We start from the raw sequence: 24939 nt of genomic DNA, 5'->3' as shown, positions 1-24939 counted from the left end.
ACAGTCTCATCTCATCCTCATGGTAATACTGTGGGGAAAGGGAAGAACTTTAAAGATGGTAATTTGTCCAAGGACGTGTTAGTATTAAATGGTAGAGCTCAGGTTTGAATTCAAGTCTGTCTGTCTGCCTCTAAAACCATGGCTTCCTGGTTGGTGATCCCTGCCGTCTTACTGAAGCACCAGATGTGACTCCTTGAATTTCAGCCTCGGCCCAGTTGCCTCTGAGGCTGACAAGCCCCCTACAGAGATGTGTATCTTTCTGTGCCCCATTTCCCCTGGAAGTCAGTCCTAAGGTTTTTCGCCCCAGCCACCAAGCCAATTCTGCTTTCCTTTCTTTTCCCAGGCTTGCAATCACATTGGAGCTATAGCTGCCAACCTATACCACAGCCACAGCAATGCAGGATCCACACCACATCTGTAACCTACACCATAACTCATGGCAACACCAGATCCTTAACCCACTGAGCGAGGCCAGGGATTGAACCTGTATCCTCATGGATGCTCGTCGGATTCGTTACTGCTGAGCCACAACAGCAACTCCTGAACTTGCTTTTTATAAATGTTTGTACCTAGGAAATGCTAAAGTACCAGGTAAATGTTCAAGATGAGTTAGTTAATACAGTGGTCTCCATGTTGTGGCCACAGCAACTTCCTATATAAATTTCTTCCTGTGTTAGTCAAGAATGTTCTATTTCAGTAACTCAGCATGGAGGAAGCTAAGTGTCTGGATAAGGAAAAGAGTCATTCTCCTTCTGCCTGTGGTCTTTCCCTTTGAACCATATGTAGCAGAGGCATAAGAGCTGCCAAAGCCTTGAGGGGGAAGGGAAACCTACAGAAAGCTCTTCTTAGTCCCTGGACAGTGAAGGAAGGAATAGAAGGACACTCTCCCTCTGCCCCACTTTCTCATCCAGAAGGGGAAGCTTAAAAGCTAGGACTGAAGCCCTGCAATTAGCCATTCAAAGGTTAATCAGCCACTGCCCTTTGGTTAGTCTCATCAATCTCAATCAACCAGCTAATCAACAAAGGAGTTAGTGAAGTCATCTGTCAGCCAATCAGGAAGTCAGAGACTACCAGGGCAGGCAGAGGGCAGGCATTTACAACACAAAGCTGATATTCAGCACCTCACCTTCTAGGTCCTGCCAGGACCTTCCGGAGAGTACATCCATGTCCACCGCCTGCCCGTCTTAGAACACTTGTCACACTGTATTTGACTGGGCTCTATTGCTCACACTTTCTTCTTGACTATAAGCTCCAGGAAGGACAAAGCACTTTCTTTTTTGCTCCTTGCTCTATATCCAGAGCCTAACACAAAACCTGGCCAGTAGGTAATGCTTGAACAGAGATTTGCAAATTAAGTGCTACATTTTGAGATAACTAAATTTTCTGTGGAATGATGTAACTTTAAGGAAATAGACAGAGGAGGAAGCTTGAGGTTCCTTAACATAAAAAGGAAGGAAATATGCAGATGTTACCATCTGAATATTTTAAACAGGCTAAATGAAAGCAGGAGGATTGGGGAAGGTTGAGCAGACGAGGATGGAAGTGGTCATGGATGCTTTGCATTAGAAGTTGCACAGGAATGGTTTGTTTAAGTAAAATATATTGATATTTTATTGTTAACCATACTCTGTGATGTGCTTAATGGTATTCTGAGAATTTTTTCCCAAAGGTACAATAAAATGAGACAAGCAGATATCGTTTTTTGGTAAAAGTTAGGAGAACTTGTTCAGAATTCCATCAAACATTTTAATATCCATTTTCATCATGTATCCAATGGTTTCTCATTTTTTTGTAACCAACCTGACTAAGCAGCTTTTGGACACTAAGAGATGCCCTGCATCATTCCTGATTTGCAGTTTCTATAATTATTGTTATTATTTAATGTTCATGATCCAGTGGAAAAACTTTGAACATGTGTGCTTGGTCAGTTAATCAAAAAAGCTTATTATATAGGAAAATCATAAAAATGCTATATATAAGGATATTATACATTTTGTTTATTTAACTATTTATTCAAAATAAAGAATATTTATTTATTTACTTATTTATTTATTTACTTATTTATTGGCTGTCCAAGGCATAGGCATATGGAGTTCCCCAGGCCAGGGATCAAATCCAAGCCACAGCTGTGACCTTCACCACAGATGCAGCAATGAGGTAATACAGGATCCTTTAACCCACTGTACTGGGCCTGGCATCAAACCTGTGTCCTGGTGCTGCAGAGACACTGCTGATCCCACTGCACCACAGCAGGAACTCCATACATTTTATTATTAATTCAAAATCAAGATCTTGGAGTTTCTGTCGTGGCACAGTGGAAATGAATCAGACTAGGAATGAGGTTGTGGGTTTGACTCCTGGCCTTGCTCAGTGGGTTAAGGATCCTGCGTTGCTATGGCTATGGCACAGGCACAGGTAGGCAGCTATAGCTCCAATTCGACCCCTAGCCTGGGAACCTCCATATGCTGCTGGTATGGCCCTAAAAAGACAAAAAAAAAAAAAAAAAAAAGACCAAAAACACCCAAAAAACAAAATTAAGATCTTCATTAGAGGCTTACATATTAAGAACACAGACCTGAAGCAAGGCTTGCCTGGCTGTGTCACTATTAGCTGTGTGATCCTGAGCAAGTCACTTTCTCTCCATCTCAGTTTCCTCATCTGTAGAATGGGAATGAAAAGTTATCTACCTTGTGGGATTGTTGTGAGGATTAACTAATGGATACAAATAAATTAATTAGGACAGGTCCTGGCACATGGTATCTTCTTAATAAGGGTTAATTATTGTGCATAAATCACGCATTGTATAAAATACTTAGTTGTGATTTAAAGTGAAACAAGAATTTAAAGACATTTACCAAGCAAGAGAAGTACATAATTTAAAGATTTTCCAGTCTTGCATTATGTAACACCTAGTGTGTCATAAACTTTTAAAGCAACTTGCCTTTTTTTTTTTTTTTTTTTTTTTTTAGTATTTTTAGGGCCGAACCTGCAGCACATGGAGGCTGCCAGGCTAGGAGTCAAATTGAAGCTGTAGGTGCCAGTCTACACCAATAGCCACAGCAATGGCAGATCCAAGCCGAGTCTTCGACCTACACCACAGCTCATGGCAATGCCGGATACTCAACCCACTGAGTGAGGCCTGGGATTGAACTTTCATCCTCGTGGATTTGTTTCCACTGAGCCATGAGGAGAACTCTGCAACTTGCCTTTTTCAAAGCAATCAACTTAGTGTTTATACAAATGATTTCTACTACCCTCCTTAACTTGTTTGTACATTTTCTACAACTGATATGAGAATATATTTGCTATTGGGAAGAGTGGGTTTTCTTGGTCTGTAGCCTAAAGCTCTTTCTCTCACTTTAGGCAAAAAGGCAACTCTTCATCTATTTTCCTATAAATTATTCCACTGTGGTAAGACCTTCAGGGTGGCAACTCGAGTCAATTAGAAAAATTAGTGTTGGTGTCTTAAAAAGTGAATGACTCTGAGTATTGGATTTAAGAGATTTGTCTGCAATTCAAGTGGTTTCCAATTCTTTGGTTTCAAGAAAATTGAAGCAGAATCTAATCAAGTTAGGTCATTAAAATTAGTTTTTGATGATGCAGTACTGTGACTGCTACTTGGCATTTATCTCTCTTGAAAGCAATCCAATTAACTGAGTGACAGTGATATAACAAAACTTGTTTTCTCATCTACCTGTCTATGTGTACAAGTTTTTTCAGTGCTCACATTAAAAATGAAAAATGGGGGAGTTCCCATTGTGGTGCAGTAGAAATTAATCATGTAACCGTGAGATTGTGGGTTTGATCCCTGGCCTTGCTCAGTGGGTAAAGGATCTGGCATTGCCATGAGCTGTCACGTAGGTCGCAGACAAGGTTCGGATCCTGCATTGCTGTGGCAATAGCTCTAATCAGGTGAGGCTCTTAGGAAAGCGGAAAAACAAACAAACAAACAAAAAGAAAGAAAAATGGGACTCATACTAATGCTGAACAGTGTCTCATTCTAGTAATACGTAATATTTATCTCCAGATAAGTAATTAATTTTAAAAAATCCTGTAGCTCACTAAGAGATGTGGTTTTAATAAACTTTTCTTTCTATATTCACTGGCTTATCAAATTGTTAATATGTTGCGTTGGTCAAATGTGCACTGCTAGTAATTTTAAACATCGCTTATACCAGAAAAAAAAAAGTTAAATATTCACCATCATACACTTACAGGAAATGTAAAATATTTAAATTTACATTTACAAATATATTTTTGTTGCAGAGAAGTATAGTAGGGTGATCAATAAAAACCTTTAAAGCTTAAATATACTATATTAGGGTAAAGTTCTATGGAGAAGGTGGAAAGGAAACTGGTTTAAAAAGAAAAGGAACAAGTAAAATTTTTTCTAGTTAAAAGTTTATTTGTATATTATGAAAACGGATGATGGTGGGTATCAAATCTCGATGGTATTTAGATTCCACTGGATACTTTAAGTGATGCTACAGTTTAATCAAAATATGAATATTATTATTTAAATTAAATTATTACTAAAATCTATAAGGCAAAATTTAAGATCTCAACGTTAAAATGTGTAAGGAGGTAGTTCCCTGGTAGCCTAGAACATTAAGGACCCAGCGTTGTCACTGCTGTGGCTTGGGTCACTGCTGTGGCACAGGTTCGCCCCTTGGCCCAAGAACTTACACATACTGCGGATGTGGCCAAAAAAAAAAAAATGTGGTGGGGGGGATGCGTAGTTTTCAAAATTTTGTTCAGAATTCATGAGCAAAAGTTTTTTTTTTTTTTTTTGGTTTGTTTATTTTTATCTTTTTAGGGCTGCACCCACGGCATCTAAAGGTTCCCAGGCTAGGGGTCCAATTGGAGCTACAGCTGCCGGCCTAGGCCACAGCCACAGCAACATTAGATTCTGGCTGCCTCCGCAATCTACACCACAGTTCACTGCAACACCAGATCCTTTACCCACTAAGCAAGGCCAGGGATCAAACCTGCATCCTCATAGTTCCTAGTCAGATTCATTTCCACTGTGCCACAAAGGGAACTCCTGGAGTACGCATTCAGTCCTTGGCCAGAGAACTTCCACATGCAGCTTGCAAATAAAAAACAAATAAAAAAACATAGCCAGGAATATTTAGAAAGAGTCAGACTGTTTTTTTGTTTGTTTTTGTCTTTTCTAGGGCTGCTCCTGCGGCATACGGAGGTTCCCAGGCTAGGGGTCCAGTTGGAGCTATAGCTGTTGGCCTACACCAGAGCCACAACAACTCGGGATCCAAGCCACATCTGAAACCTACACCACAGCTCATGGGAACACCACTGAGCAAGGCCAGGAATCGAACCCAAAACCTCATGGTTCCTAGTCAGATTTGTTAACCACTGCGCCACGATGGGAACTCTGAGTCAGACTGTTTTGACACTGACACTCAGCACTGACAGAAGTCAGGCCCTGCACTGATAGTGATCAAAGGCTTGAGGGAGGGGTGACATTTAGCATGAAAACCAAGGAACAAGATAATTCCAAATTTCAGTGGGAGGTGATCTTGAGAAAATGGTAATAAAGCAAAAGGCTTGAGGGGTTAGACTGAGGAGACCTCTCCAGGAAGGTGAGCTTTGGTCCAGGGTCCTCACCTCGCTTTACTGGGTCAGTATGGGTGAGGACAGGGACAGTTCTTTTCTCTTTTTTTGTCTTTCTCTCTTTTTAGAGCCACAATGGTGGCATATGGAGGTTCCCAGGCTAGAGGTCCAATGGGGCTGTAGCTGCCGGCCTATGCCACAGCCACAGCAATGAGGGATCCTTAACCCAATGAGTGAGGCCAGGGATCAAACCTGCATCCTCATGCCAGTCAGGTTCATTAATGGGAACTTCAATTATCTTCAATTACCTTGGAGTTCTGGAGCTCCCAACTGTCTTATCTCCACTGCTGGTAGAAGAGAGTGGGTGGTTTTTTTTATTTTTTGTGGTTTTTTTTTTTTTTCTTTTTGGGGCCCCTGCAGCACATGCCCCCCCACCCCACCCTCAGGACAGGGATTGAACCCAAAACCTCATGGTCCCTAGTCAGATTCAGCTCTACTGTGCCAGGACGGGAACTCTGGTAGGGGGGTATTTTTAACCCCAGAAGGAAGCACTTACCTGGGACAGGGAGCGATTAGGCAACTTGCTTAGAATCACCTGGCAGGAACTGATTTTTCCAGCCCTGCGAGATCAAGCAAACGTTTTGAAAACCCTCATCTAGACAGTAGGCTGTCAGCTTTGAGTTTTAAGCATCGGAATGCAAACACTGCTTAATCCAGGGAGTCAGTAAATAGACCTTCTACTGTTCTAAAGTTTCAAAAGATCTTTATCATCATTACTTATTTATTAATGAGGGAGATGCTATTTGGTGGTGACTCATACCTTGATTCTTATCAGCTTTTACACTTCCAAAGTTATTACAAACCTTTAGGTGGATCTGTACTATGTTTATGCATGTACTTAAAAATAGGGCTGCTTTGAAGATTCTTAGAAGGGATTACCTTTAGATAATATTTTATCATCATCAATAATTATCTTGTGATTTTTGAATTTTCATTTCTTTTAGTCTCCCAGGCTAGTCAAAGTATTTTGTAGACTGCATTCCATTAGTTTTTAGCAAAGCCTGATGTAGGAGGTAGTTAGAAGGGGGTTAAGTGATTTTCCTTTAGGGAGTCAAAGATGGTGTCAACAATAAACAAATACAACCTATGACTATTCCTATTGATCAAAACCTTCTGAATATAGACTAGCTAGGCCATATTAATGACTCGCTATTCCCTTTCCAGGCTGATGCTAGGTTTGGGTTCTTTTCAAACATATGCAAATCCACCTACATCTGTATTTGTACATGACAAATACACATCTACAAAATGGCACTCCCAGGCCCCCTTCTGATTTAATTTTATACACTCTCTGGCTGCCTACATCCATCATCATGGCTTTACCTCTCAAGAGTCACTGATGGCTCCCCCAAATACCTCCCGTCCAGACCTTATAAAAACCATATTCCTGTTGCCCTAATGGAACCTTTGTCCAGACAGTTGTAGACGCCAGAAACCTGGGAGTTGTACAGTCTTTGTTCCCCTTCTTGATCTCTTATCCCCAATGGATCCAAAGTTTTATTTCCTTTACTTCAGAGATAACCCTAAAATCCTTCTCCCATTTTGATAGCTCACCGCCTTGGCTTAATACTGGCCCTTGTTTCCTGTGCTGCATCCATTCTCCCAAAACAATAGCCACTTAACTGGTCTCCCTGCCCTGGGCTCCATTCCATTTAACCCATTCTCCACAACCCCGTCCAAGCTACCTTTCAGAAGTGAAATGAAATCGTACCATTCCAGGTCCGAAAAAATGTCTGATTTACAATTTGAGTTCACATTGCTAAGCATGGTTTACAAACCCCTTCATCTGCCCACTGTCCACCTTTAAAGTGACACTTCCCAGCCCTTAGCCCTGGTCATTCAAATCTTCTTGCTCTTCCCTGAGTACACCGTGCTTGCTTTCATTCACTCAACTGTTTATTCAGTGCATGGGGTCACAACAGTGCAGACGAGACCAAGCTCCTGTCCTTACAGTAGCTACATTCTGGGCTTTTTCACAGTCCACTCCTTGGTCTTGTCCGGTTCTTCTTAGAGTGTTCATTCCCCACCCCTCACTTGTCTAGTAAACTCCTGCTTTACTTTAGGACTCAGCCTATGTGCGGAAGGTTTATTTTTTTTTTAGGGCCACACCTGTGGCATATGGAGGTTCCCAGGCTAGGGGTCCAATCAGAGCTGCAGCTGCCAGCCTACAGTACAGCCACAGCAATGCAGGATCCAAGCTGCATCTGCAGCCTACACCAAAGCTCACTGCAACGCCAGATCTTTAACTCACTGAGTGAGGCCAGGAATCAAACCCTCAACTTCATGGTTCCTAGTCAGATTTGTTTCCACTGCGCCACAATGGGAACTCCGAGAAATCTCCAAAGGTTACCTGGCAACTTTCACTCACATCTACCTGTTGGATAGTCCTTCTTCAGGAAATTAACTCTGGGAGGGTGTGGGCTTTCCTTGTGTGCAGCTGCATGCTCAGTGCCTGGCACATACACTGGACTTTTCATAAGTATTTATCAAATACATCATACCTACCAAAATACCTACCTGGTATTTTGTTTCTGTCTTCAGACCATGACCTGTGAGTTTGTAATGGTCAGACACTTATCTAATTCACTTCTTTACTGCCACCACTTTATCACAGTGGAATAATAGTACTATTGATTGTTAGGAATCAACATTGGTGAATAGAGGCCATCCAGATTTACATGAAGAAAACAAAACAAAACCAAAAATTAAAAAGCCTTGGGGGAAATGTTGTGAGGGGTTAATGTTATCCAACCTCTGGAGTGGAAAGAGGATGTGGGGTGTAAGTGCTAGATCCTAGAACTCTAGGAATAGGACATGCTGTTTGTATTACAAAGTAGTAAGGAGACACGTATACACATGACTAGCTAAAAATACTGGGGTGCTTCTCTATGCAATTAGAGGATCCAGCAAAAGGCTGTGATAGCAGGGTGTAAAGAAAGCACTCAGGAAGGCTTCCTGGAAGAAGAGCCCGCCCTTGAAAAGTTTCCTTAAATCAATGATACTCTAAAAAAAAAAAAAGTTTCCTTAGATAAAACCCAGGACTCTCAGTTAAATTTAAATTTCAGCTAAACAGAGAGGGAGTTCCTGTCGTGGCACAATGGTTAAGCATCTGACTAGGAACCATGAGGTTGCGGGTTCGATCCCTGGCCTTGCTCAGTGGGTTAAGGATCCAGCATTGCTGTGAGCTGTGATGTAGGTCGCAGACTCAGCTCGGATCCCCTGTTGCTGAAGGTCTGGTATAGGCTGGCGGCTACAGCTCCGATTGGACCCCTAGCCTGGGAACCTCCATATGCTGAGGGAGCGGCCCTAGAAAAGGCAAAAAGACCAAAAAATAAATAAACAAATTTCAGATAAACAGAGAATAACATTTTTGTATTAGTATGTCCCACGCACGCAATATTAGGGATGTACTTAAACTAAAAATGGATTCATTGTGGGTTTTTTGTTTGTTTGTTTGTTTTTTGTCTTTTTGCCTTTTCTAGGGCCACTCCCACAGCATATGGAGGTTCCCAGGCTAGGGGTCTAATCGGAGCTACAGCCGCCGGCCTATGCCAGAGCCACAGCAACGCAGGATCTGAGCCATGTCTGCGACCTACACCTCAGCTCACGGCAATGCCGGATCCTTAACCCACTGAGCTAGGCCAGGGATCAAACCTGCAACCTCATGGTTTCTAGTTGGATTCGTTAACCACTGAGCTACGCCGAGAACTCCTAAAAATGTATTCATTGTTTATCTGAGATTCAAATTTAACTGGGCCTCCTGTATTTTTATATATTACATTTGGCAACTCTGCCTCAGGTATGTGGCATAGCTTGAGAAGAAGAAGAGAAGGGATGGAGAAGCACAAAGAGAAGGGCCAGTTGTCCAACACAGTCAGAGTCGTGGTATATGGGGAACTAGGGAAAAAGGAAGTTATGAGAGATTTTCGAAAGGAATGGGGCCAGATCATAGAGGCTTTGTGTGACCTTGATCTGTCAAATAAGAGTATGACATCATTCTGGGAATTTTTGTTTAGCAGTGAAACAGAAAAATAGAGTGTACACATAAATTTCTGTGGACATAACTCATGCCTCCCTAGGGACTTACTGTAACACTGATTATATGAATTTTAAACACATCAGGAACCATTCAGAGCTTGCCCTTCGATGGAAAAAGATCTATTTTCTGAAAGTTAAATTGAATGTTTACATTTAACCCAGAACAGCTATTGGCAATACTGACCATTAAATATTTTTCTAAATAAATTTCTGCTGTATAGTGATTTATGGACATAAAATTAAGATGAAACAAGCTAAAGAAAATCTGCAGCAAAAGGAAAAAAATTATCTTGTTTATACACTAAGCGATGCTTTAAATAAGATTTTAAAGCCATATGTTTAGATAACAAGCTCACTAAAACTTGAGCATCTGAACCACATACATAAAATTAATGACTAAAAAATTAACACATGTTTATTATTTACTAGTCATTCTAACCAGTATAGAACCTCTTACTCTAAAACAAATCATTCATAGAGGTACCACCTCACACCAGTCAGAATGGCCATCATCAAAAGTCTACAAATAACAAATGCCAGAGAGGGTGTGGAGAAAAGAGGACCTTCCTACAGTTAGTGGGAATGTAAGTTGGTGCAGCCCCTGTAGAAAACAGTACGGAGATTCCTCAGAAAACTAAAAACAGAATTACCATATGATCCAGCAATCCCACCCCGGGCATGTGCCCAGACATAACTACAATTCAAAAAGGTACCTGTACCCCTATATTCATAGAAGCACTATGCATAATCTCCAAGACATGAAAACAACGTAAATGTCCATCAACAGATGAATGGATAAGGAGATGTGACACACACACAGACACACACACACAGGAATATTAATAAAAAGAATGAAATAATGCCATTTACAGCAACATGGATGCAACCAGAGATTATCATACCAAGTGAAGGAAGTCAGAAAGAAAAAGTCAAAGACCATATGATATCACTTACATGTGGAATCTAAAATATGACACAAATGAACATGTATATGAAATAGAAATAGATTCATAGACATAGAGAATAGACTTGTGGTCGTCAAGGGTGGGGTTGGGGGCGATTGAAATGAGAAGTTGGGGTTAGCAGATGTAAGCTATTATATATAGAATGGATAAACAGCAAGGTCCTACCATAGCACAAGGAATTATATTCAATATCTATGATAAAATATAATGGAAAATAATATTTTAAAAGAATGTATAAATATGTATAACTGAGTCACTTTGCTGTGTGGCAGAAATTAACACAACATTGTAAGTCAACCATACCTCAAATAAATAAATAATTAATACTTACAATTGACAAAAACAAATTAGCAATCTGCTTTGGTCCTACTGCATAAACATCAATATTTGTATTCATTAATGTTTGAAATTCAGCTCTGAAAAAGCAAGAATTCTCATGATGTATTTAGAAAACCCCTTTAAAAAGTCTAAGCAGTGTGGAATATTTTCTGTGATTTTCTTAGAAGTATAAAATGACATTTTTGAACAATTGGGGGAAATTTGAAGATGGACTGGACATTAGATGATAATAAGGAATTATTTTAATGTCGTAGGGTTAAATTAAAAATAAAATATTTTTCTGTTAGAGGCAGATACTCGAGCATTACAGGTAAAATAATATAATGGCTGGGATTCATCCTTAATATACTCCACTTGAAAAGAAAGGGTAGGGAGTGGATGAAACAAAGCTGCCAAAATGTAGATGATTGTTGAAGTGGGGGTGATGGGTAGGTATGTGGGAAGTTTGGTATATGATTTTATTTCAGGGTAGGTTTGAACATTTCTGTATTAAAAGATAGAAAACAAAAGTCTTTTTCATGAATGAGAGATTTCCTTGAAAGTATATTTTATAGTACCTTTACATCTTCCTTCCAATTCATATTTTAAATCTATAAATTTACGCATGTATTATATATAGTCTCTTGCAGTGGCTGGTTAATGATCCTTATTAATGATCACTCACTTTAACTGAGTACCTTCCACGGAGCAGGCAGTGTGCTTAGTAATGACCATGCAATATTCACATAATGTCTGCAGCAATCTTCTGATCTAGGTTGGACTATTATCCCCACTTTGCAGGTGGAGAAAACTGAGCTTTCGAAGGGTGACAATTCTTGCTCTCCTAAAGACAGCCCACGTGTCTGTAGTGGGATCCAGACTAGGGCTGCCTGACTCTAAAGTCTGCATGTTTAACCTTTCCCTATGCTGCAGGTGGATTAGCAGGAGTATAAATACACTCATAATACCTACAATGATGAAAAGAATGTGGGAAATGGCTTGCATGTTTCTCTCTGGCCCTAAAGTCATGGCTCAGGGCCAGACCTGTGATGCTCTCAGATCCAACATGGGTTCAGCCATTGATCAAGCAGTTGTTTGAAGCAGAAAAGGGGAAAGATGTGGCTTTTAGACAAAGCGGAGAAGCAAAGACAACCAACTGAAGTCTCTTCTCATTGACAAGGGTTCTGCAGCTGTTTGGGGGAGGTTTTGTTGTTGTTTTGTGTTTTTGTTTTGTTTTCAGCAATCCAAAACAAAACGCACAGTTTGCCTTTTCTGTGTGCCTCCTGATGCCTGGTTATATGTTTGCAGGACCTCACCTCTGTTTTAAATCATTCAGCCTGCGGTGCCTCTGGTTTGGCTCAGGCGGCGGGTGGGTTAGAGGGGGCAGCGGGAAGCAGCGGGCTGGGGATGCACATCCTACAAGTGAGGAACTGGCACAGCTGCAGCCCTGCGAGACCCCGCCCCATGAGCTCATCCCCTGGCAGTGCAAATTAGGATGACATAATGCTTCTGGAGAGCTCCTTCAGCCCACCGCAGTGGGAGCGCTCTTGCTTTTCCTGAGTGCGGGGAAAAATTAGCATCGGTATTTCTAGCTGTTCCTGAGGAAATGGCATTTTATTCAAAGGTGTCGTGGGAAATAGAACACGCTGCCTGCATTCCTATCAGCTTCTGTGCCAAAGGAAAACAGCGCTTATCAGTAAATAAGTCACCCACCACTGCCCTTATCAGACTATGAAGGTGAGTGGTGTTCTTCAAAAACAGGGTCTAATTAAAATGGCAAGAGTGAGGCTCGGTGTTTCTTCAAAGTTATGTTAGCCAAAGAGTATTTTTAGAATAACTATAGCAATAATATTAAATACCACTGATAATCATTATCATTTATTTAGCTCTTGCCATCTCCTGGGAACTCTGCTAAATATTTTACATATATTGTTTCACTTAAGCCCTATTAAAACCTTACCAAGTAGACCTGACCACCCCACACTCCCCAACATGTATACACTCTAAAGATGAGGAAACTGAGGCCCGGAGAGGCATGTCATTTGTCAAGGTCAGAGAGCTGCAACTGGCAAAGCCAAGGGATTCTGATCCAAAGCCTGCATTGTTAATCACTAGGCTACATGACTCTATAGGCCACAGGACAGGCCTATACACGGTAACGATTAATAGCAACTTAATAAAACAGAGAAGAGAAGACTGTTTCCACGGAGAAATCACAGACCAAAGCTGGGATATCTGCCATGCCTGGCATCTCTCACCTCATTAGACGTCCCAATTTGGAAAGGGGAAGCAAGGGAGAGTAGTATTAAGAAACTACTATTTAAAAAAAAAAAAAAAAAAAGAAAAAATATGTTGATCTCTGCCCCTAGTTCCTAACACAGAGCTCCTAAAATTGTAATTCCCTAAGGGATTAGAACACTATTTAATTCTAATAATTAGCCTTTGACGCCAGTTCTGGACTCATAGCTCCTCAATTCTTGGGGATTTTCTTTGTGACAGGAGTGTCTTTTGTTGGAATGAGGGGGCTTCTGGGTGGGGGCTGGTCACCAGAGAAACCAAGCAATGATTGGAAGCTTAGACTTTTCCATCCTACCCCTCCAGTGTCCAGAGAGTGGATGCTGTAAATAGAGTTAGTAAGTGATCGTGCCTATGTGATGAAGCCGCCATAAAAATCCCCCCAAGTTTGGAGCTCTGGGTTCACAGAGGCATGCAGATGCTCCTTGTCCCTCCCATACACTTTGCCCTGTGCATCCCTTCCAGCTGTACCCTTTATCGGCTCCTTTTGTAATAAACTGATAAACAGTAAAGAAAGTGGCTTCCAGAGTCCTGTGAAGCAAATTAACTGCCCTGAAGGAAAGGGTTGTGGGTTACAGCTGACTGGATCTATCCGTGGTTGAAGGAGGGGAACAGACTTGTGCCACTCAGCCCCCTCCCCCACTTCTGATGCCAGTGGAGGAAAAGAAGGGGTAGACAGAGAAGGTGGGGTGAAAACTACTAAAAGAAGAGGAAATGTGATGTGGCACAGTGGCTGGGGGGAGGGGCTCTCGGGTCTGAAGGATTTAGATTTGAGTGTCAGGTCTACTACAAAAGCTGGGTGCCTTGTGCGACAAACTCAAAGACCTCAGTTTTCTTATCTATAAAGTGGGGTGATAATACACTCCTAAGAGTGTTATCATGAAGATCTAATAAGATAGCACTGCGGTTCTGAACCTGTGCCGGGTGTGCAATATGAGCTCAGTAAGGGGTAGGATAGGATGACTAAAGATAGAAACCTAGAACCCCCTTCCCGGCACTTGAAATCTGGCGTCCTCCTGGCTCACAGAGGGTAACTGAGTTTCACTGGATTAAGTGGAAGCCGATGACTTTTCTGTGAAATTGGAAGGAAGAGTTTCTACCAGAAACCCTTTCACTCCCAGGCCATGCTCTTTGAAGCATTTTGGTTGCAGTCTTAGGAAGTGCCATCCAGTTGGCAGAGAACTGAGCACCTAAGCTCAGCCATAGCACTGATCACTGATCAGAAATGCAATTGTGGGAGTTCCCTTCATGGCTCAGTGGTTAACAAATCCAACTAGGAACCATGAGGTTGCAGGTTGGATCCCTGGCCTTGCTCAGTGGGTTAAGGATCCGGCATTGCTGTGAGCTGTGGTGTAGGTCACAGATGTGACTCGGGTCTGGCATTGCTGTGGCTGTGGTGTAGGGTGGTGGCTACAGCTCCAATTAGACCCTAGCCTGAGAACCTCCATATGCCACAGGTGTGGCACTAAAAAGACAAGAAAAAAAGAAAGAAATGCAATTGTGGCTCTGGAGGATCCCAACTGGATAAAGAATCTTTTTTTTTTTTTTTTTTTTTTTTTTTTTTGCCTTATGCAGGGATGTGAGTGTGTGTACATGTGTGTATATAGGTTTACCAGATAACTACCTGAATTTTTTTTTTAGGGTCTTTTTAGGGCCGCACCCACAGCATATGGAGGTTCCCAGGCTAGTGGTCGAATTGGAGCTGTAGCTGCCAGCCACAGCCACAGCCACAACAATGAGGGATCCAAGCCATGTCTGTAACCTATACTACAGCTCACAGCAACGCCAGATCCTTAACCCACTGAGCAAGGCCAGGGATCAAACCTGCGTCCTCATGGATGCTAGTCAGGCTTGTTGACCACTGAACCACAATGGGAACTCCCCCCAACTGAATAGAGAATCTATACTCTATATGTGAGATTTCATTAAATCTGGGCTGACTGGGTACAATGAAATCACCCATGGAGAATAGATTTTGATTACTCCTGGAACTGCCTGGACCAAGGGTCGAATTTCTGATCACCCTGATTTCAGAGAATCACCTGGATGGCGGATGTCTTAGCTGTGCCTAAGGTACCTGTCTATAAAATGACATGCCCAGTTCTAACACTTATTAAACTCATGAGGCTTGATTTTAACAGCACCAATATGTATGCAATAGGCTGCCAGAAACAGAACACTCCTGGAGAGATACACTAAGAAAGGAACTTTAAGCTTCAGTCACATGGCAAGGAAGTAGATTTAAAAAAAATGCAATTCCTGTGAAAGCATTTCTTTTCTTACAGTGAAAAGGAGAAGTACATATACTTCCGGAAAATAGTTTGCACACTTCATGATAATATCTGAAATCAGGCTGTATAAGCTTAGCAACCCTTCACAATAGTTGTAGATTTAGCTAATTGTGGTCCTAGGTGATAGAGTATAATAATTACCAACAGTAAATATATATATAATACATATATATTTGTATATTTGTCTTTTTTTTTTTTTTTTAAGGGCCACACCTGAGGCATATGGAAGTTCCCAGGCTAGGGGCTGAATCAGAGCTACAGCTGCCGGCCTACACCACAGTCACAGCAATGCCAGATCTGAGCCACGTCTGAGACCTATACCACAGCTCATAGCAATGCTGGATCCTTAACCCACTGAGCAAGGCCAGGGATCAAACCCAAAACCTTATGGATATTAGTTGGGTTCATTACAACTGAGCCACGACAGAAACTCCAAAAGAATATATTTTAATTCCAATAAAGAGGATGGATTTATTTGGATGAGGCTAGGTCATCAAAAGCATTGCATCTTCTGCCTTGCTCTCTCAGGTTGCCAACTCTAAGGAAAACCAGCTACTCTCTCATGAGAACACTCAAGCAGCTCCCTAGAGAAGCCCACCTTGAAGGAACCCAATTCCCACCCATATGAGGGACCCCCTTCAGATGGCTCCAGCCCCAGTTAAGTCTTTCGATGACTGTCCCCCAGCCAACATCTGATGGCAACCTCATAAGCGACTCTGAGCAAGAACCAGCCCAATTAGCCACCCTGAACTTCTGACTCACAGAAACTCTGATAAAGATTAAGTGATTATTGCTGCTTTAAGTTACTAAGTCTCTCTCTCTCTCTCTCTCTCTCTCTCTCTATATATATATATATATATATATATATACATTTATTTATTTAGGCCACCCTGCAACATGTGGAGTTCCCAGGCCAGGAATCAGATCCGAGCTGCAGTTAAGACCTAAGTCAAAGCTGTGGCAATGCCAGATCCTTAACGCACTGTGTCGGGCCACGGATAGAACCTACATCCCAGCGCTCCCAAGACTTTGCCCATCCCGTTGTGCCACAGTGGGAACTCCTAGGTTACTAGGTCCTCAGATAATTTATTACATAGCAATAAATAGCTAGTCTACCCATCAATCAAGTTTTTAATTTCAGTTCTTGGATTTTTCAGATGGTTCATTTTTACAGTTTCTAGTTCTCTTCTAAAATTTCCAGCCTTAAAAAATAAAATCTTATGGAACATATTAAGAATATTTTTTAAAAGTCTGTGTGTGCTAAATTTATTATGTAGAGCCCCATGCTTCCACTACTGTTATTTTTCTTGTTTTTTTTTTCATCCATACTATTTTATCTCCTTATGAGCCTGACGATTATTAATTAAGTAGTGGACATGATACGTGAGAATTTGCGGAAATAACTTGAGACCTTGATGTCATTCTCTTCCTTGAGATGCTTTGCTTTGCTGTTGTCAGGTGTAGAAACAAGCAATCTGAGATCATCTTGATTCAATATCAAGTTATAAATGACTTGAAGTTGAGCTTCAGGCTCTGAGAGAACTTACAGTTCATTCGTGCTCCTAGTGGGTAGCTATTTACTGTCTCAAGCCAAAGCCTGGGGTATTTACTAGTTTCACCTGTCTTGGTGCTTCTTGACTCCACTTTTATTCTTCTCTTTTACAGAGCTATCAGGGGCTCTGTTCAGTTTCTCAGCCTTTCAGTTTTGTTTTTCAGGATCAGCAGACATCAGAATGAAAAAGTGGCCCCTCACAGCAGACTCACCTCTCTAGATTGTCTTATTTGCCGTATCTTTCCCATAATTCTGCCTCATGATCTCTGATGCCTCCGAGCTATTCCTTTGAGTACATTTTGTCCAGCTTTTATTATTCTTAGTAGGAGGGTTGGCCTAAATTTTGTCCCTTATGAGAAGTCTTTGCATTGTTTTATTAGCTAATCTAAAATTACATTTACCCCAGAAAACAAAAACAAAATATGCTTTTATTTACTTACTTTTTTTTTTTGGCTAAGGGCCCAAGAGAATCATTTCTTCAAACCACACACGATACTATAGAACTTCAGTCTTCTTTAAATAAAGTTGTAAGCAGCTGTTAACCCACTCATTTTATGAGAAGTCAGCTCGTCAGAACAGAATATGAAGAAAACCCTATTGATGGAAATAAAGAGTCTCTAGGGAGTTCCTGTCATGGAGCAGCAGAAACGAATCCGACTAGGAACTGTGAGGTTGCGGGTTCAATCCCTGGCCTTGCTCAGTGGGTTAAGGATCTGGTGTTGCCATGAGCTGTGGTGTAGGTCGCAGACTCGGCTCAGATCTTGCGTTACTGTGGCTGTGGCGTAGGCCGGCAGCTATGGCTCTGATTGGACCTGTAGCCTGGGAACCTCTATATGCCACAAGTGTGGCCCTAAAAAAAAAAAAACCGAAAAGATTTTCTAGAAAAATCAAGCAAATTCCTCCAAGACCAAATCACTAGACAAGCAGGCTATTGCTGCTCACACTTAGCCTTCAGAAAAGAGCACAGACTCTGATTCTGTGGAGAACCCAGTAGCCGTGTTGTGAGGACACTCAATCAGCATTGTGGAGACGCTTACAGGCCACTGAGAATATTCCCCACTGTTTCCTGGATTGTTGGTACTATCCTTATATCATAAAGCCTACCTAAAATGTAGTTACTGTACAAAAGAAAGAAAGAAATGTTTCAAACACATAAGGAGATCTTATTTTTATAGTACTATGACTATTAGTAACAATACCCACTTCTTTTTTTTTTTTTTTTGTCTTTTGTCATTTCTAGGGCTGCTCCCATGGCATATGGAGGTTCCCAGGCTAGGGGTCTAATCAGAGCTGTAGCTGCCAGCCTACGCCAGAGCCACAGCAATGCAGGATCTGAGCTGCGTCTTCAACCTACACCACAGCTTACGGCAATGCCGGATCGTCAACCCACTGAGCAAGGGCAGGGATCAAATCTGCAATCTCATGGTTACTAGTTGGATTCGTGTCTGCAGCGCCAAGACAGGAACTCCAATATCCACTTCTTATAAGGGTCAAAATTTAGACCAACTCTCTTACTTAGATGTCTAGTATAAGATCAAATAAGAGAAACCAGAATTTAAAATTTCAGGTCGTTTTTTGTTTTGTTTTGGTTTTGTTCATGCACAGGAGGCAGAATCTCCCCAGGCCAGGGATCAAACCAGTGCCACTGCTGTAATCAGAGCCATAGCAATGACAATGCCAGATCCTGAACTTGCTGAGCCATGAGGGAACTCAAATAGGTCAGGTACTTTTGATTAAGAATGGAAAAACAAATTCCTACATGTAACTATGCCATTTTAAAGGAAATCTTTTAAGTATGCATTAAAGACAAAATACATACAATATAATATTTTTCCTGCTGAAATATAGCTTGTCTAATATAGAAAGATAAACATTTAAGCAAAATGTCTTTGCAAGTTTTACCATGTACCCCAACTGAATTACAGGATTTTACAAAGATAACAGGACTGTAGAACCACATGCTTGATTTATAGATTTGGGAACCACAGGTTCAGAGTCGGTTATTTGTTGATTGAATTTTTATCTCCATCACTGTCCAGTGATGGCCATCTGCCACCTGAAGCTGGCCCTCAGACTAAGACATATCCACTAAAGGGAGACTATGTCTTTAATTCATCACCAAAATCAAGTTTCTCAATTCATTGCTACCATGTCTCAGACTGTCTCTCTCCCTAATTTTCTACTCTTTACAAATCATCCTGCAAAGTGCTGACTCCTCTTACCCTCTTCTCTGTGCACATCCCCCAACTTCAGTCTGTTCAGGAACCTTTGATGACTTCTGGGTACTCAGCCTGGTCTTCCAGATTTCAACATCCTCTGGTCTTAGTCTCCTTATTCAAAAATCACTTTCCACTACTCTTCAAATAAACTTCCACTTGATATGTCACTACTTCCCACATGACGCTTTTTTTTTTTTTTTTTTTTTTTTTTTGGCTCTGCTCCCACAGCATGTGGAAGTTCCCAGGACGGTGATCGAATCCACACTACAGCAGTGACCCAAGCCACCACAGTTGACAACACCCGAATCCTTAACCTGCTGAGCCATAGAAGAACTCCTTGATGCTTACTTTTGCTTTTGTGCTTCTCTTCCAGCTTAGATGCTCTCCTTTCTCTTTATTTATCCAAACTGTATCCATGATTTGGTCATCAAATATGAAGGACCTAACACTCTTACTTAATAAGGATCAAACAGCATCTTCTCCTACATATCTTTTCTGTCAAACCTGAATCCATGATTGTAATTCTTTCCTTTGAAATTATTTTCCATTCATGGTTTAAGATGCAAAAAAAAAAAATTTTTTTTTGGTCTTTTTTGTCTTTTGAGGGCTGTACCAGCAGCATATGGAGGTTCCCAGGGTAGGGGTTGAATCGGAGCTGTAGCTACCGGCCTACACCACAGCCACAACAACATGGGATTCAAGCCAGGTCTGCAAACTACATCACAGCTCAAGGCAATGCCGGATCCTTAACCCACTGAGCAAGGCCAGGGATTGAACCTGCAACCTCATGGTTCCTAGTCGGATTCGTTAACCACTGAGCCACAACATTAACTTCCCTAAGATCCAAAAATTTTGAAGTGCACTATATACCAGCATTCATTTTATCAATGGTGTTGCAAACCTGCTGAGTCAGGGGTAGCATCTTCATAATCATGTGAAGTGCCGCTCACAAAATCTACACTCAACAAATGCCTTTTAAATGTATTCAACCTAGTGTCCCAATCTAAGTAACAGACTTTCATTGGATCACAATGAGCCTGCTTAGCCCAGAAATTACCATCTGATTCACCTCTTTGGTCAGTGAGCCACCAAAATGACAAAATAAAAAGGTCCAAACTCATTTCAGTAAAGACCTGACTCCTGGTGGATTATTTCCTTCCTGGGGTTATGCAAGGAGATTAAATGACAAACTCTTCTATGTTAATTATAGGTTCTCTGTTTCATGACTCCATATTTTCAGGATGAAATACGCAGACCTTTTTTTTTTTTTTTGGTCAAATTAAGGTAAATATCCTTTATTTAAATTAATAAATTAGTCATTTATTTTTTCCTAGATGCCTTAAGGAGATAATTCTTGTAGACTCACATTTAGCAAATGTCGCTTTGGTATTTTGCACTTGACAAAGAGAAAGAAAATATAAATAGGAAAGAAGGAATTCCAGTTCAGTACATTAACCAAGGAAAACATTAACTCTCCTTTGGAACACAGTCCACAAATAGTCTGTTTTTCTGTCACAAGGTCAGCAGAATTATCCTGTGGTTTCTCTGCCTAGTTGATAAACTTCTTTAGTTAAAGATTGCTTCATTCCTTTCAGGAGAGGCTGGCTATATGATCACATGCTGTTTCAGTGGACAGTTTTTGAATCTTTTTTTTTTTTCTTTGCTTTTTGCAACACATAAAGCTTTTGATGAAGTAGCAAGAAATATAATTTTATGCTCTTCAAGTCAGAGGTCTTAGAATTTTGGTAGTCCCTATTTAAATATTACTGCTTTCCATAGCAGTGGTCCTTTACCCTCCCTGTCCACAAAAATTACTAAGGGAATTTTTAAATCATATTGATGTCTGAACCCATCCTAGATTTTTTATTTAATTAATATGGCCTAAGGTTTGGGGGCCCTAGGGTTCATTGGTTGGTTTGTTCAAAGCTCACCAGGTGATTTTAATGTGCAGTCATGGTTAGGAATTACTGTTCCAAGTGGAGAAGAAAATGGGAAGACAAAACAGGGGAAAAAAAGAACAATTTCTGAACAATAATAATAAGCACTATAATTTATTGAGCACTTATATATGGATCCCAGGCAGTATGTTGACCATGTGTTATACTGTATCAGTTATCTATGGCTGTGTAACAAATTACATTAAAGCTTAATGGCTTAAAACAATATGCCATATTGTATCTCATAGTTTCTGTGGTCAGGAATTTGGGAGTCACTTAGCTTGGCGTTCTGGTTCAAGGTTTCTCTTGAGGTTGTAGGCAAGACACTAATCAGGACCGTAGTCATCTGAAGACTCGAATGGGGCTGGAGAGCCGTTTATAAAAAGGCTCAGTGGCAAGGAGAAGGCTGGCTGAAAACGTAGTTCCTTTCTGACTGCTGACAGGAGGGCTCAGTTCCTTATCATGTGACCCTTTTCACAGAGCTGCTCAAGTGACTTCACAACATGGTACCTGGCTTCTCCCAGAGCGAGAGAGATTCCAGAGAGAACAAAGAGGAAGTCCCTTGCTGTTTACGACCTAATCTTAGAAATGACATAATATCAATTATGCCACATTTTATTCACTAGAAGTGAATCACTAAATACAGCCCACTCAGGGGGAAGGCAGTCAAGTTCCATCTTTTGATGGTGGGAGTATCAAAGAATCTGTGGACATGCCTTTTTATTTATTTATTTGCATTTATTTAATTAGCCTTTTTGTGTCACACCTGTGGCATGTGGAAGTTCCTGGGCTAGGAGTCAAATCGGAGCTATACCTGAGGCCTACAATACAGCCACAGCAATGCTAAATCCAATCTGTATCTTCAACTACACTGCAGCTTGCAGCAACACCAGGTCCTCAACCCACTGAGTGAAGCCAGGGATCAAACCCTTATCCTTATGGATACTAGTCAGGTTCCTAACCCACTGAGCCACAACAGGAACTCCTATCTTTTGCTTTTTTTAATTTTATGGCCACACTTGTGGCATATGTAAGGAGTTCATATCAACATGATGTCTCTCTCACCATGTTAACCTTGATGGTTTGGTTAAAGGGTTTCTCTACTCTAAATTTAATATTTTTCCTTTCCATGTACTCTTCTTGGGAAATGAATCACTAAGTCTAACTTATATTCAAAATGAAGAGAGTTAATTAATATGTATCTCCTGAAGGAGGGGTATCTAACTAAATTATCTGGGATTCTTTTGTAGGGAACAGTTTGGATGTATTCTTTTAAAGTTGCACACCTATATTTTATAATTTCGTTTTTACAACAATCCTATAAGGATTATTTACAATCCTATAAGACTACTCCTACTTTATAGATAAGAAATCTATAGCTCAAAAAAAGTTCAGTTTCACAGCAGAGGTGACACAGCTAGTAAGAACTGGCCTTTGACACAAGGTTGGTTTGATTCCAGAGTCTATATATTCTTTTGTTTTGTTTTGTTTTGTTTTGCTTTTTAGGGCTGCACCCATGGCATATGGAGGTTCCCAGGCTAGGGGCTGAATCACAGCTACAGCTGCCAGCCTACACCACAGGACAGTAACGCAGGATCCAAGCCTTGTCTGAGACCTACACCACAGCTCACGGCAATGCCAGATCCTTAACCCACTGAGCGAGGCCAGGAATTGAACCCACAACCTCATGGTGACTAGTCGGTTTTGTTTCTGCTGTGCCACAACGTGAACTCCTGGAGTCTAAATATTCCTTTATTAAACCCTTAACCATTGCACTGCTAAGAATCTGGTTGCAATACCATTCAAATGCATTTTTAATATTCATCAAAATTCCCAAGAACTTGCTAGAAAGCACAATACAGAGCTTGCTTGATGGTATTTTTCCGGATGTATGTCTGATTTTCCCAATCAGACTTCAAGAGCAGGGACATAGGTTTATACACTTTGTCTCTCCTGAATACCTAATACATAGGTACTTACTGGCTGAGAAGAAAGTGACTCCTCTTCCTCATGGTTTTCCACACTGTCACAAACGTCTACCAGGGGGTGCCAAAATTTACAATGGTTGGTCCCTAAATGCTCAATCTCAGGGCTAAGAACTGAGATGTGACAGGGTTCACACCAGAATGACTGAGGATCAGGCTAGAACTGCAGGAAAGGCAGGAAATATTAGCTTCATCTTTCCCTCTTTCTACTTGAATGAGCATTATGACTGGAGAACAGATACTCATTTGGGTAATTTAACAAAATACCCCAGCTTGGAGATCCATTCAGGCCATAGCATAATTTTTGGATTTCTAAAGTAGTGTGTTGTTTTCAACTCACCAAAGATTAGGAATCAGATTTCTGGGTCATATATAAGAAGTCATTTTCTCCAAATCTTGGGTATTTGGGAGTCTAGATTCCAGGAAAACCATTAGTCTTTCTGTCAACCTTTCTTATGTGGCAGAGATCCAGATGGCTCAGGTGGCTGTCCCATGCTTTGGTTTAATTGGAGTCTTCTGTATCCCTGGGATACAGATGTGAACCTTCTCAAGAGAAAGGCAGCAAAGCTCCAGTCTTCTCTCCCCATCTTTCCTGACCTTGTCCTATTTGCTGTGTCGATGAACTAATGGAAGCTGCCCACAGGAAGGGACTGGCTCTGGATATGGTGAACATGTTAGCAAACTTAGGGATGCTTAGCAAAGCCCTCCATAGGAGGACAATACGTTCATCAGATCAATTACACTGCAAAACGGTGTCCTCCTCTTCTGCCTTCTAAGCAAGAGAATTTGTTAAGAAGCCACATCTGGTTGTTCTCTCTCTCCATTCAAAGCCCTGTCTCCTGGAGCAGAGGAAAAGAGGGGGACACTACTTATTTGCCTTTGTCTAGAGTTAAGATCCTTAACTCTTAGGTCTAGATCCTCACTCACAGACTCCAGGGATAAAGAGAAAGCCTTCCCACCACACAGTACAGGGTGTAAGAACCTAGAAGAATTTATAAATATGCTTCAGGATGTGTCTCTGTGATATTGGTGGGTAAGTATCCTTACATGTCCCACTGAATAAATAAGAACCAAAATGTGATCTGCAAAGTGAGAAGCATGTGCCTAGGGATATTCAGAAAAATAGGGAGGTTTCAGAGCTGACCCAGCAGCAATTCTAGTTGTGTTGTGCCATTCTTTTTTTTTTTAATCATTCATCTATTTTTATTTATTTGTTTGTTTGTTTGTTTATCTATGGCTGCATCTACAGCATATGGGAGTTCCTGGGCCAGAGATGGAATCTGAGCTACAGCGGCTGCAACGCCAGATCCATTAACTCTCTGTGCTGGGCTGGGAATTGAACTCACGCTTCTGCAGCCATGCAAGCTGCTTCAATTGGATTCTTAACCCACTGTGCCACAGCGGGAACTCCTGTGCTGTGCCATTCTGCACACACTCCATTCTGGCTGACCTCTGAGGGCTCCCAGTACTGGTACTCAGTCAGCCCAGAGTCTCCTCTCCAGCACATCACTGTCAGCACAGTGAGCTGGGGAAGGCCCAGGAAACTGGGGTTCAAATCTTGACCCTGCCACCTACTACCTATGTGACCTTAACCAGGTGAATCCATCTCTCTGAATCTCACTTTCCTCATGTGTAATATAGAAGTATCAGTACCTAACTACATAGGATCTGCTAAGAACTAAATCAGATAACGAACTAGAATAACATG

The 24939-nt window shown here is 41.2% G+C and overlaps 1 protein-coding gene and 1 long non-coding RNA gene across 2 annotated transcripts in view; one reads left to right on the top strand and one right to left on the bottom strand.

Moving 5' to 3' along the window:
• LOC146403822 (uncharacterized) overlaps positions 1 to 14698 on the top strand; it is a 509633-nt gene extending 494935 nt beyond the window's left edge. Inside the window, exons 4-5 of the long non-coding RNA XR_014843660.1 lie at positions 7716 to 8765; positions 9307 to 14698. This is a non-coding gene — a long non-coding RNA (uncharacterized LOC146403822). The remainder of the gene's footprint in view (positions 1 to 7715; positions 8766 to 9306) is intronic.
• The window catches only part of ZNF704 (zinc finger protein 704), a 271560-nt gene that overhangs the window by 99146 nt on the left and 147475 nt on the right, over positions 1 to 24939 (bottom strand). The window lies entirely within an intron of this gene.

The sequence above is a fragment of the Sus scrofa genome, chromosome 4, assembly GCF_054392235.1.
Source record: "Sus scrofa isolate SSC_HxYL_T2T_F1_AM1 chromosome 4, Sscrofa_HxYL_maternal_Yorkshire_Landrace_v2.0, whole genome shotgun sequence".
In the NCBI taxonomy this organism is placed as follows: Eukaryota; Metazoa; Chordata; class Mammalia; order Artiodactyla; family Suidae; genus Sus; species Sus scrofa.
The sequence above is the reverse complement of the archived record's forward strand: the minus strand, read 5'-3'. Positions and strand labels throughout refer to the sequence as shown.